Genomic DNA, 14,790 nt, shown 5'->3' on the forward strand with positions numbered 1-14,790 from the left:
ACCTATTTTGGTCATGTTGTAAGAAGGGACCATTCCCTGGAGAAGGATGTCATGCTTGGTAGGGTGGAGGGTCGACGAAAGAGGGGGAGGCCTTCAATGAGATGGATTGATATGGTGGCTGCAATGATGAGCTCAAGTATAGCAGGGATTGTGGGGCTGGCGTGGGATCAGGCAGTGTTTTGTTCTGCTGTGCATGGGGTCGCTATGAGTCGGAAATGACTTGACGGCACTTAACAACAACAACAACAACATGGAGTTAATTACCAATCTCACCATGGGGAATAATTATATTCAGCTGCCCAGCCACTCAACCAGGCCCAGCCAAATTGACACACAAACCACCACCACATAGAGGCTGCCAAGTGTTCAGTTCAGATGCCACAGCTCCATCTTCCCATCCCTGTGACACTGATTCAGACCACCTGCCTAACATGCTACTCACAATGCTTTACATTACAGTGGTTGGAGTGCATATCTTATTTTCTGCAATTAATTTTATTTTGCCATTTTGTTCTTGTATCGTCTTTCAAAATTGTTCTAGGGTATTCTCTGTGTTTTCTTCAATTTTGTCAGTGTTATCTTTGATCTGCCTCTCAGTTCATTGAAGATACCTAAATATCATTTTTTTGAATTCCTTATCAGGGAGTTCCAATGCTACATCTTCCTAAGGGATATGTTTTGAGTCTGTATCCTGGTCCCTTGTTTCTCCTGCTTTATCTTGCTTCTTTGTGTGGATTGTGATGCTCTGTTGTTTCTGAGACAATGTGACATTTTTGTGTTTATATTTAATTGTTGATTGTATGTTGGAGTGACTTGCCCACTATTTTCATTTTCTTTGTTTTGTTTGTACGTTATCTGCGTAAGCAGGGTACTGTGCTGTGCTCCTCTGTTTGCTAGTTGGCAGCACTTATACACTCCTCAGGAGGAAGGTTGGGCAATCCTACTTCCGTAGTGATACTGCCTCGGAAACCCAAGGAGGGGTCGCTATGAGTTGGGGCCAACTCGACGGCACATAACAACAACAACAACAAATACACTCACCACCTGTCTCCTTTCCTGTTGTCAGCCTCCTGTATGTCCCTGGCATCCTTGGCAAACAGAGCCTATTCTTAGGTCTTATTTTCATGCAGGTTTGTCCACTAGTTGGTGCCTGATCCACTTCTGTAAAGTTCCTTTCAAAGCTCAGGGTTCCAGGATTATCTTCTGTATCTCTGTCTGTTGGTTTCTCTTCTTTTTTGAGGAGGATCTGTCTGTGTCACTTGTCTACCTATTCCTCCATCTTACCGGAAGTCTCTGTTAATAGTCTTTTTGAACTCTTGTGTTCTGGCTACTATCACCTTCTTTAAATTTCTCTCATATTCTTTCTCTCCTCTTTGGACACGTTCTTTCCTCTACGCAGAACATTGTCTCACTCTGCCTTCAACTCTCCTAATAATGTTTTTTTTTTATAGCAAAGGACTCAGTTCAGAATCACATGGTGCATTTGGTTGTCATGTCTATTAACTTGGTTAAGTTGCCATCAACTCCAACTCATGTTGACCTCATGTGTCACTTCTGTGATTAATTTTGAAGCTGTTTTAAGGCAGGAACTCTATCTTAAACATTTTTGCTGTGACTGAGAGTTATTTACTTTTTAACAGAGCTGAGTTTCATAGTATCTGTTTTTTTAATTGAATAACTACTTCCTTGGGTTTCTGAGGCAGTATTACTACAGAGGTAGATTTCCCAACCTTCTTTCCGAGGAGTGGCTGATGGGTTTGAACCGCCAGCCTTCTGGTTAACAGTCAAATGCCTTAGGCACTATGCCACCAGAGCTCCTGAAGAAATACTTACATACAGCAAAGGATACAAAAAGTATATAGTTTGATGAAGTTTTATATATATATATACACTTGTAAAAACACTACGCCAAGATAGAAAATACTTCCAGTACACTAGGAGGCTCTCTCAGGATCCACCCAGTTGGTATTCTAGCCCAAAGAAAGCACCATTCTGACCCTTTATCACTATCAATTAGGTTTACCTGTTCTTGGATTTCTTATAAATGGGAAAACATGATTTGTGTTCTTTTGTATCTGGCTTCTTTCATTCAATGTTATGTCTCTTGTTGTTGTGTGTAATGTTCAGTAAGTTCTTTTTTTTATTGCTATGAAATAAATATAGGAGCTCTGTTGGTGTAGTGCCTAAGGCATTTGACTGCTAACCAGAAGGCTGGTGGTTCAAACTCATCAGCCACTCCTTGGAAGGAAGACTGGGCAATCTACTTCTGTAGAGATAATGCCTTGGAAAACCAAGGAGGGGTCACTATGAGTTGAATTGACTCGATGGCAGTGAGTTTGGTTTTTGGTATGAAGTAAATATATCTGTTTTTCTATCTATTCCACTATTGATAGATACTAGAATTTTTCCAGGAGCCCTGGTGGCACAGTGGTTTGGTGTTAGGCTGCTAACTGAAAGATCAGTGGTTTGAACCTACCAATGGCTCTGTGAGAGAAAAGAGCTGCCAATCTGTTCCTGTAGAGATTATAGCCTAGAAAACCCTATAGGGTTGTTCCACACTGTCATATAGGGTTGCTATGAGTAGGAACCAATTGGATAACACATAACAGAGTTTTTCCAGTTTGGAGCTATTACAAATAGCCTTGAACATTCTTGTATGTATATTTTGGGGGACAAAGCACTCTTTTTCTGTTGGAGATGTGCTCAAGAATGCTATTGTAGGATCACATGGCATACATTTGTTCAGCTTTAGTAAAAACTAATTGTTGTTGAATCTATTCCAACCAGTGGTGACCCATTTGTGTCCATAGGATTTTGAACTGCTGGTTTTTCAAAGGTAGTTTATAAGGCCTTTCTTTCAAAATGCCTCTGGTTAGACTCAAACTACTGACCTTTCCATTAGCTGAGTGTGTTAACCATTTGCATTACCAAGGGACACCCAGCTTTAATAGATACTGCTAAAATATGCCTGGATGGAGCTCTGGTGGCGTAGTGCCTATGGTATTTGACTGCTAACCAGAATGCTGGAGGTTCAAACCTACCAGCCACTCCTTGGAAGGATGAGTGGGCAATCTACTTCTGTAGAGATACCACCTTGGAAACCGAAGGAGGGATTGGTATGAGTCGGAATCAACTCTATGGCAGTGAGTTTGTTTGGTTTTCAAAAGTGCCAGTTATATTCTCACTCAGAACTTTTGAATGCCCCAGCTTTATAGTATTTTTGACTAAAATGCAATTTTATGAGGAATACAGAACACTTAATTATGCTCATGAGTAACTTGTACATAGACCAAGAGGAAGTCATTCGAACAGAACAAGGGGATACTGCATGGTTTAAAATCAGGAAAGGTGTGTGTCAGGGCTGTGTCTTTTTGCCATACTTATTCAATCTATGATGAGTAAATAATCTGAGAAGCTGCACTATGTGAAGAACAATATGGCATCAAGATTAAAGGAAGACTAATTAACAACTTACAATATACAGATGACACAACCTTGGTTGTTGAAAATGAAGATGACTTGAAGCACTCACTGATGAAGATCAAAGACTACAGTCTTCAGTTCAGTATGAATTGCACCTCAATATAAAGAAAACTAAAATCCTCACAACTGAACAAATAAGCAAGATCACGATCAATGGAGAAAAGATTAAAGTTGTCAAGGGTTTCATTTAACTTGTATCCATAATCAACGCCCATGGAAGCAGCATCAAGAAATCAAATGATATATTGCATCAGGCAAATCTGCTGCAAAAGACCTCAAAGAGCAAAGATGTCACTTTGAAGGCCAAGGTGTACTTGACTCAAGTCATAGTATTTTCAATAACTTCATGTGCATGTGAAGGCTGGGCAACAAATAAGGAAGACCACAGAAGAGTTGATGCATTTGAGTTGTAATGCTGGCAAAAATCATTGAATGCATCATGGACTGCTACAAAAATGAACAAATACAGCAGAATTGCTCCTTAGAAGTGAGAATGTCCAGACTTCATATCTCTCCTTTGTCATGTTGTCAGAAGGGACCAATCCCTGGAGAAGGATATCATGCTTGGTGAAATAGAGGGTCAGTGTGAAAGGGGAAGATCTTCAGCAAGATGGATTGACATAGTGGCTGTGACGATGGCCTCAGGTATGGCAACGATTGTGAGGATGATGGTGCAGGACCAGGCAATGTTTTGTTCTGTTGGACATAGGATCACTATCAGTCAGAACCTTGACTCCACAGCGCTTAACAACTTGAGGAATAGTTAATACCACTGTTTCCAATAATGCTCACTCAGCAAGTCAGAAGTATCTGTTGTTATGGGAGCAATCGTTATGTAAATAATACATCAGGCTTCTATCAACTAAGGCTTTTCTGTTAAGTAACCCCTTGTTGACCTAGTTTTAGTTAGCATTAGTTCTTGTATATAGTAAGGTAATTCAATTTCTTTAAAAAATAATTACTAGGGTGTCACCAATTTCATAGGATTTTCCAGTCTCACATTCAGATTTGTGAGATTTTAATATTTGGTTATAGATATGACTTTTCCTAGGAAGAAGCAAAATTACTTTAACCTTACAACATGTTATGTGCAGTTTGGATGTCCTGGAAGTTAGCATTACTTCAATTATTTATTCTTTCATACATTCTACAAATATTTATTGAGCAGTTACTCTGCACTAGACACTGGGCAGGTACCACATTGGCTGAGTCAATGTAAACTCATAGCAATCCTACAGAACAGAGTAAAATTGCCCCCATAAGGTTTCTATGGCTATTATCTTTTCTTTTCCTTTTTTTTTAATTGTGATTTAGGTGAAGATTTACAGAGCAAATTTACTTTCCATACAGCAGTTCACATATACTTTGTCCCATGACATTGACCACAGTTTACCACAATGCAACAGCTCCCCTCCTACTTCCTCCCCAGAGTTACCTCTTCCCAGTGTCCATCCCTCCATGGACTCTTGCCCCCTGAACTGTCTCCCTGTGTATAAGCAACCCTTCTTTCTCCCATGATTGTTCTCTCCAAGGAGAGTGTCTACCTCAGGTAAATGTTCAACTCATATGCCTGTCTTTTGTTTGGTTGGAAACCACAGGTGTAGGTTCAATTCCAGACCTGAAGGGCAGCTAGGGGCCATAGTCTCAGTGGTTCCACTGGGCTCTATCGGACCAGCAAACCTGGTCCCCCCCCGCCTTTTTTTTTTTTGCCTCCAAATGATTTTGAGTTTTCTTCCACATTGTTCTCCCTGTCTATCAAGGGTCTCCTACATAGATCCCCTTCCAAGTGGAAGACAGTGGTAGCCATGCGTCATCTAGTTCTTCTGGTCTCATAGTCATATAGGCTGCAGATCGGATGGTGTACCAGTCGCTAGGACTAATTGTTTCCATGGATTTTGGTTTTCTTCATTCTTCTTTGCTTTGGATGAGGAGAGACCCATCGTTGCATGTAGATGTCAGCTTGCTAGCTTTTAAGATCCCAGTTGCTACCTGCCAAAGTAGGAGGTAGAACAATGTTTTGTATAGTATGTTATGCCAATTGAGCTTGATGTCCCCTGCAACTATGGTCCCAAGCTCACAGGTTCAACTACTCGATCCCTCCGGGTAGCTGGCTGTGACCAAGCAGTGACCACAACCTTGTAGGGCTATTATCTTTATGGATGCAGACTGCCACATCTTTCCCCTGTGGAGTGACTAGTGGGTTTGAACTGCCATATAAAGAATAATCAGACATGGATTCTGCCCTCAAAACCTGGTTTAAGAGAAGGTGTGGTCTCAAAGAACTGTAATATAAAGTAGAAAGTTGGAAGTCTCATGCTTCATTGAAAGTGTTTGTAGCAGGGCAACAAGACACCTGGTTAGGTAGAACTTCTGCACAAGAAGGTGCCATTTAAAATGGTCAGTTGTTTTCTGTTGGGTAGAGATAACAGGGCATTTTAGGGTAGGTCTTTTGTTTTCAAATCACTTGCATGTTCCCTCAGCGTAAACTACCCATTAGCTGAGGAGAGGGGTGGAGTGACAGGAACTTTCCTGGGCTTAACCAAGCCTGCTTTTCCAAATACTGCTAGGGTAAATTGGGCCAAATTGATTAAAGTCAGGGAAGCTCTTGGGACCTGGACCATGACAAGTTTACAATCTTTCTCATTATTGACATGGTTCAGAATGATGCTGGTCAGTAGGAAAGAGCCCAGGAATCTCAAAAGGCCCAGATGGTTGACTTAGGGAAGCTGATTCTGGCACAGGGAGCAACAGAGGACAGAAGCTTCTGTGGAGCCACCATACCAGTAAACAGGATCTTCTCTGGGGATATTGGCTGGATAAATGAGTGTGATCTTGCAATCCAAGCATAGAGTATCCTTAGCTGAACTTAACTCTGGAAGGAGTGGAACTTTAGTCCCTTCTTGAGCTACTGAACCTTGGGCAGGTTTCTGATCTCCCTCCATTGGACCAAGAGGCCATTCATGGTCCAAGAGGCCATGTTGGGGCCCATTTTCAACAGTGACTCCATGTGGAAGTTACAGAAACAACAAAAGCCAAATTCTGTGGCCTGTTGCTAGTGGTCTCATCAGATTATCCAGTTATCTTAGTTATCTAGTCCTTCTGTAACAAAAATATGACAGGCGGATGACTTTAACAAACAAACATTTATTCTCTCCCAGTTTAGGAGGCTAGCCATCCAAATTCAGAGCACCAGCTCTTGGGAAAGGCTTTCTCTCTCAGCTCTGAGGGAAGGAGGTCCTTGTCTTCTTTTAACATCTTTGGAGATCTCCATGTGTCTTGGCATCAATCTTCCCCTTGGTCTAAGAGGTACTCAGCACAGGGACTCTAGGTCCAAAGGAAGTATTCTGTTCCCGGATCTTTCTTGCCGATACCGAGGTCCCTCCCTCTCCACTTGCTTCTCTTTCATCTTTTGTAAGAGGAAACGTGATGCAGGCCATACCCCAGGGAAACTCTCTTTATGTGGATCAAGGCTGTGGCCTGAGTCAGGGTGTTACATCTTGTTTCATTAACATAATTTAATTCTCTTTAACATAACCTAATTCTGCCTCACTAACACTTGACTGCTAACCAGAAGGCTGGCGGTTCAAATCCAACAGCCACTCCTCGGAAGGAAGATGGGGCAATCTACTTCCATAGTGATACTGCCTTGGAAACCCAAGGAGGGGTCGCTTTGAGTTGGGTCTGACTCGACGGCACATAACAACAACAACAAACCACAGATAGAGATTAGGATTTATAATACATAGGACAATAACATCAGATCACAAAATAGAGGACAAGTACCACAAAATACTGGGAATCATGGCCTAGCCAACTTGACACATATTTGGGGGGCATACAATTCAATTCATAATGCCAGTTCTCTTTTCTCTTGACATAGGACTGACTTCTGAGGCTTGAGTGAGCCCCTGGTGTTCTTGGACAATTTGACTAAGGGTTTAAGAGTCTCCTTCTAACATAGACAGATGTGTTAGTTGTCATCAAGTCCTCTTTGACTTATGGAGACCTCATGTACAATAGAAAGAAATGTTGTTCTGTGCCATCTTCATGATCACTGGTATACTCATGTCCATTGTTACAAACACTGAATTTTGAGTGCTTTCCAACTCAGCAAGTTCAACTTCCAGAACTATATTGGACAATACTCTGTTGTGATCCATAGGCTTTTTTAAAAATAACAATAAAATTTATTTTATTTTTGTTGTTGTTGAGAAGGCACACAGCAAAACATATACCAATTCAGCAGTTTCTGTATGTATAATTCAGTGACAATTAATACATTCTTTTAGTTGTGAAAACCATTCTCATTCCCTCTTTCTAAGTTGTTCCACCTCCCTTAACATAACTCACTGACTACTGAGGTTCCTATCTAATTTTTTGAATTGCTCTTGTCAATTTGATCTCATAGAAATAGATTTTAAAAGAGCATAATATTCAGGGCAGACATTCTTTACTAGCTGAGCTAAACTACTGTTGGGTTTTAAGACTTCTGGGTATAATTTTGGTTTAAGCTTTATAAAGATTTTCTTAGGCAAAAGTTTTGGGGGATTCATAGGGTTTTCATTGGCTAATTTTTGGAAGTGGATCACCAGACCTTTCTTGCTGGTCTATCTTCATCTGGACAGTCTGCTGAAACCTGTCCATGATGGGTGACTCTCTTAGTATTTCAAACACCAGTGGCATAACTTCCAGCATCACAGCAACAAACAAGCTATCACAGTAAAACAAACAGATGGTGGTAGATAGACAGAAGTTGGTTTAAACTATTATTATGAACATTTTAAAACTGAGTTCTAATTCACACCTCAAGCTACTAAAAACTTTTATACCAATCGTAGGATGTGACAGATATCCTTGGCTGTTGTAGCAGACCCTATGAGTCTTCATTCCATATTTCCCCCCAGATCCCTTTACTATTTTTTGTGCATGCCTGCTCCTGTGGTCTCTGACAGGAAAATTGCCAGGGAAATTGAACTGCACTCTATATTCTGCTTCAAAGTTCACCTTGGCCTACTTCAGTTTTAGGAGTAGGTCATAGCAGAATACTTCTGTGGGGTGACATAAGCTGATCTTAAAAAAAAAAAAAAAAAACCTCACTGCCGTCAAGTCGGTTCCAACTTATAGAGACCCTTCCTTAGGTTTCTGAGGCAGTATCTCTACAGAAGTAGATTGCCCAATCTTTTTTTCTGAGGAGTGGCTGGTGGGTTTGAACCTCCAGCCTTCTGGTAGCAGTTAATTGCCTCAAGGATTATGCCACCAGAGCTCCCACAACAAGTAAAGGATAGGGAGTGGCTCATGGTGAAGAATACAGGCCAAGCTCACCTGAGCATTCTGTCCATGGCTTGAGAAGCTAGTGAGGTGACATTCGGCATCTCATAGATAAAAAACTCCAATATGTCTGTCTCTTCCTGGTATTCTTCCCATCTGGGCTGTTACCCTCTATGGCTGGTGTGCAGCATCATTCTGGAATCTTTTTTCACCATCCTTCTGGGAATACCTTGCAATTCTCTCCTGTGTTGGAATTTCTGTTCCTTATACACTTTTCCCTTTCTTAAGAAAGGTTGCATGGGAAGTAAAATTTCAAGACTTGCATATCTGAAAATGTCTCTATTTCACTATAATGTTTAATTGAGAGTTTGGCTGGGTATAGTTCGGAGAACATTTTCTTTCAGAAGTTTGAATATGTTGCTCCATTTTCTTTTTGTTTCCAGTGATGTTGTTGAGAAGCCCCAAAGCCATTCTGACTTCTAATCCTTTGTATTTAACTTTTTGTCTGTTTCTGGAATCTTGTAGACTCTATTTCCCCCAATTTTAAACAATTTTCAATGAATAACTTATCATGGATCTATTTTCACCCAAGTGTTGGACATTTAGGTAAACTCTTTGAATTTTTCACCTAAGTGTTGGACATTTAGGTAAACTCTTTGAAACTAGAAACATTTGTCTTTCATTTCTGAAAAGTTTCCTGGAATAATCTCATTTATGATTGCCTTCTTTCTGTTTTCTGTCTTCTCTCTTTCTGAAACTCTTATTATTTAGATGGTGAACTTCTTGGACTGGTCTTCTAATTTTGTTTTATTTTCTCTCCAATTTTCTATCTCTTGGACTTTCTGTTCTACTTTCTGAGAGATTTACTATTGAGTTTTTTCATTCCTGCTGTCATGCTTTTAATTTCCAAGAATTCCATTTTGGCCTCTGAAGGTTCCTTTTTTGTTGCATCCTGTTCTTTTTTTTTTGGATGCAGTATCTTCTCTTATCTCTGATTGGAACCTCTTAAGACAGTTAAAAACTCTGGGGAAGTGGGTGCAGTTTTGGATTTTGTGCTGCAATACAAGGTGACGTGGCTATTTGTTGGGGAACCACCTATGTTATGTCAATATTCTTAAGTCTGTCCCTCTTGGGTTACACAAGAGTGACAATGAATACACTTAGAGTGTCTAGACACTCTAAGTGTTTAAAAGAATACCTAACACAGAGCAAATGCTCGATACTTGCTGGCTATTATTATTTTTATAGAAAACATACAAATAATAATATATATACACATACACATATACCAATAAACTAATCCAAAAGCCCATATCCTTGCTATAGTCTTCATAAAGTTGAAATTGTTCTTAGAGATTTGGACACAGATATTAAATGGCAGTTTTGGTCCTTTATAGCTGATGGGCAGGTGATAAGAAATATGAATGGAAAGTAGAAGACTGATGCTGACATAGGAGAGAGCAGACATGCAGCTGATTGAGAGAAAGTGGCCTAAGGAGTCCCTGCGTTGTGCAAACGGTTAACACGCTCGGCTGTAACTGAATGTTTGGCAGTTCAAATTCACCCAGAAGAACCTCAGAAGAGGGGCCTGGTAATCTACTTCTGAAAAATCAGACATGGGAAACTTTGTGGAACACAGTTCTACTCTGATACATACAAGGTAACCATGAGTTGGAATTGACTCACTGGCAACTGGTTTGATTTTAAGTGGCTAGAAGAGACACCATGTGGCCATGGGGCTTCCAAAGAATGCTAGCATTTTTTCTCATTATGCCAGTGTCTAAACACTCTCCATCTTTGCAGTTCTAGTGGAATGAGTTTTGGCACACTTGGGGGCAGATTTGTTAATTAGCTCCACAGGTCCTCCAGCAGCCGTCCATTTCTCTGGCGATGGCACCAGAGGACCAATCTGCCAAGGAAGAGAGGGAATATTCTATTAATCTGGCGGTGGGTTATTAAGCCACTTTTTCTTCCTGTCACATATTGTGAATAACATTGTGTTCTCTCCCACCCTCCCTCTCTGCCTCCTCTTCCCTTTCCACACCCTGGGGGAGGGCAGTGAGACTAGCAAAGCCTCCCTGTTCTTAACCTTTGTCTGCGCTGGCCTATCTGGTTCTTGATGATGAAGAGGGCAAGCTTTTCCTCCTTCCATAGATGTCAGTCCCCAGTCACCTGGGAGTTCCCTCCAGAAACCTGACTAGCAGCTTACACTGTGCTGGGTACTGGGTTGCTGGCCAGAGTGGTTGATTGCTCCCAGGAGCTGCTGTAGCCTTTGGCAGGGAATCAGGTCCTCGAGTCATTGATTTGAACTGCTCAGCATCTTTATCTCAGCTCTCTTTGTGCCTCTGCCTTTCTCGATTCAGTTCTAATAACTTTGTTGGCACAGAGAGATGGAGAAAACATTGCCAAAGTCAATACGTCAAGCTTCTGCAACTGGATTTTTTTTTTTTCTTTTTGTAGTTATTTCAGCATAGATGAGGACTGCCTAAATTCATGTTTTGCTTTATCTTTGGATTATTCTGTGGTCCAATAGTTCATATTAGGAGTCTGAGTCAGATCATTTATCTCAGTGATGTAGCCTCATTATTTTCTATTTCTTCTAGGCTCATTCTTGCTCTTTTCTAGGTCTTTTTCAAACAATTGTTTAATGAAGGGGGGAAAAAGAACAGTCAAACAAATATATATTAAGCACCAGAGATGTCCCAGGCATTATGCTGGAGTTCTAAAACAAACACTATCTTTTTTCTGGAGTAAGAGGAAACTGGGAAGACTAGTAAAGACATGTTCACATGTGGTTACCCATCCATCCAAGGCAAGTAATAATATAATTCTGTGAGTTAGATAGGAAAGAAAGCTGAGAGGTTAAGTGTATGGGTTCCCAACTCTGCCCTTGTTCTCTATGTGACTGCTTCTCTCTGAGACTTTGGGCAGTCTCCCTGGTGCCTCAGTTTCCTTGCCTACAAAATGGGAATGATAACAATAGCATGTGCCTTTTAGACTTACAAGAATTATATAAGATTGCACATAAAGTGCTAGAAAAGCCCTGGTACTTGTTGTTGTTGTTGTTGTTATGTGCCGTCGAGTCGGCCCCGACTCATAGCGACCCCTCCTTGGGTTTCCGAGGTAGTATCACTATGGAAGTAGGATTGCCCAACCTTCCTTCCGAGGAGTGGCTGGTGGGTTTGAACCGCCAGCCCTCTGGATAGCAGTCAAGTGCTTTTAGCCACTATGCTACCAGAGCCCTGGTACTTAGTAAAGACTTATTGTTAGTACTTTTAATATTATGACTTACAAAGACCTTAATAATGCTCTTGCTCATGTTCTTCCTTCACAGGTGAGGAAACACAGAGAAATTGACTAGCCCAATGTCACAGTTTGGTCCCTTTATAGTGAAGGATGTTAATTGCCTCTATACTTTGTTGACCACTTGGTCAAGAACATGAGATTTTTTTGTTTGTTTTTAATTTTTATTGTGATTTGGGTGAAAGTTTACAGAGCAAATTCATTTTCCACACAGCAGTTCATACACAGTTTGTTTCGTGACATTGACCACAGTCCCCACAATGTAACAGCTCTCTTCCCCACTTCCTCCTTGTGTCCTTCTTTCCTATGCAGTCCTGTCCCCTGACCTATCTCCCTATGCAAATACTGCCCTTCTGTTCTCCCCTGATTAGTTGTTTTAAGGAGTATATCTACCTGGTGTTCACCCTATATGTCTGTCTATTGTTTTGCTGGAAGCTACTGGAGTGAGTGAGTTCAATTCCAAGCCTGAAGGCTAAATAGGGGCCATGGTCTTGGGGGTTTCACCAGGCTCTATGAGACCAGTAAACCTGGTCTTTCTTATGATTTTGAGTTTTGTTGCACATTGTTCTCACACTCTGTCCATGATACTCTGCATTGATCTCTTTCTGAGTGGTTGACAGTGGTAGCCAGGTATCATCTAGTTCTTCTGGTCTCATGGTCATATAGGCTGAGATTTGCATGGTCCACTAATCTCTTGGACTAATTATTTCCATGTATCTTGGTTTTCTTCATTCTTCTTTGGTCTGGATGAAGAGAGACCAGTTGTTGCATCTAGATCATTTGCAAGCTTTTAAGATCCCAGTCGTTACTCACCAGAGCAGGATGGAGAGCAATGTTTTTGTGTATTATACTCTGACAATTGAGCTTGATGTGCCCTGAAACCATGGTCCTGAGCTCTCAGGTGCAACAATTCGCTCCATCAGGATGGTTGGTTGACTGTGGCTAAGAAGTTATTATAACTTTGCCCACTGTTAATTCTATTTATATGGACATTCTTACAGCACATACAAATATGTATATACAAATATCATCTGCCACCTTATATATGTTCATGGATATATTCCTTTTTGAATGGCATGAGTTTTGACTCTGGAGACACAAGCAAAAATTTTGCAAGGGATTCCTCTCTACCCTAGCTCCAGTGAATAATCCTTCATCAAGTATGCTAGGAATTTTATTGTCTCATAATCACTAGATTTCACGTATCTCAAGCATCAACACCAACTAATTGACTAGTGGTGTTTTTGGCTTAGACAGTGCCAGGGTGGTATGAGGCTTAAGAGCCCGTACTTTGGAGTCAGATAAACTTGGTTCAAACTCTAGTTAACCTTTTACATGCTGTGTGATCTTAGGCTAGTTACTTAACCTCACTGCAACACAAGTTGCTCAAGAGTAAATGCTGATAGTCATGACACCATCCTTCATTGTACTGTCATGAGGATAAAAACAAACCAAACCAAACTCACTGCTTTCAAGTTGGATCTGACTCACAGCCTGCCTTCCTTGGGTTTCTAAGACAGTATCACTATGGAAATAGATCGCCCAATATTCCTTCCAAGGAGTAGCTGGTGGGTTTGAACTGCAAGCCTTCTCGTTAGCAGTCAAATGCCTTAGGCACACAATAATATGTGAGGAGCTTAATCTGGTACCTTGCCCAGAGTAACATTCAATACATGGAAACTGGAATGGTTTTTATACCACCCTTCCTTCAATTTGTTGTACTTTAGTGGCTTGTATGTTGCTGTGATGCTGGAAGCTATGCCAACAATATTTCAAGTGTCAGTAGGGTTACCTATGGGAGACAAGTTTTAGCATAGCTTCCAGACTTAGGCAGAATAGGAAGAAAGGTATAGTGATCTACTTCCACATTAGCCAATGAAAACCTGTGGATCACAATCAGAATACCGTCTGATATAGTGCTAGAGATAGCATAGCACTGAGCAATGTTTATTCTGTCATCATGAGTTGGAGTTGACTTGATGAGAGCTAACAACAATAATAGTAGCATTATTTTTTATACTAGTTTCAAACCCACCAGCCACTCCTCAGAAGGAAGATTGGGCAATCTACTTCCACAGAGATACCACCTCAAAAACCCAAGGAGGGGTTGCTATGAGTTGGAAACGACTCCATACCAGTGAGTTGTTTTTTTTTTTTTCCTTTTACCCATAACTTCATTTTGTCCTAAAGACATCCTTCTGAAAGACAGGAGTGATGTTTTTATGCCTATTGTCTAGCTGAAGAAACTGATATTCAGAGAGGTAGCCTGGAGAGTCACACAGCCAGCAAGTATCAGCGGCAGGACCAGACACAGTTGGATTCAGTGCCTCCTAAACCAACACTCTTTCTCCTACACGTTTCTATCAAAGGAGTGAAGTAAATTTGAAAACATCCTGCTTATTGGGAGAAGGAAAAATATAAAGAAGAACTTGAAAACTGAGTAGGGTCATAATAAAATGAAAGTTACAGTGATGCTTTTGAGTGGGACACATTGCATCAAAACACACACAAACAAAGCAGAGATGAAAGAAAAGTTCAACGTGGCACACAAAAAAAGACAAACAAAAGAACAAACCAACAACTAGAAGCCCCCTTGTTACAGCCATGAAAATAGTTCAGGTAATTGGACACTTTCCACTTATCCCAGATCTAGGGCAAAAACAAAGACTCAGTGAAATGAGCAGAGGTAACTCAGTGAGGGCCCAGACTAGAATTGACAGACAGTGTAGGGCTCAT

Source organism: Orycteropus afer, unplaced genomic scaffold, assembly GCF_000298275.1.
Source record: "Orycteropus afer afer isolate SDZICR_OR568_19922 unplaced genomic scaffold, OryAfe1.0 scaffold00010, whole genome shotgun sequence".
Lineage (NCBI taxonomy): Eukaryota > Metazoa > Chordata > Mammalia > Tubulidentata > Orycteropodidae > Orycteropus > Orycteropus afer.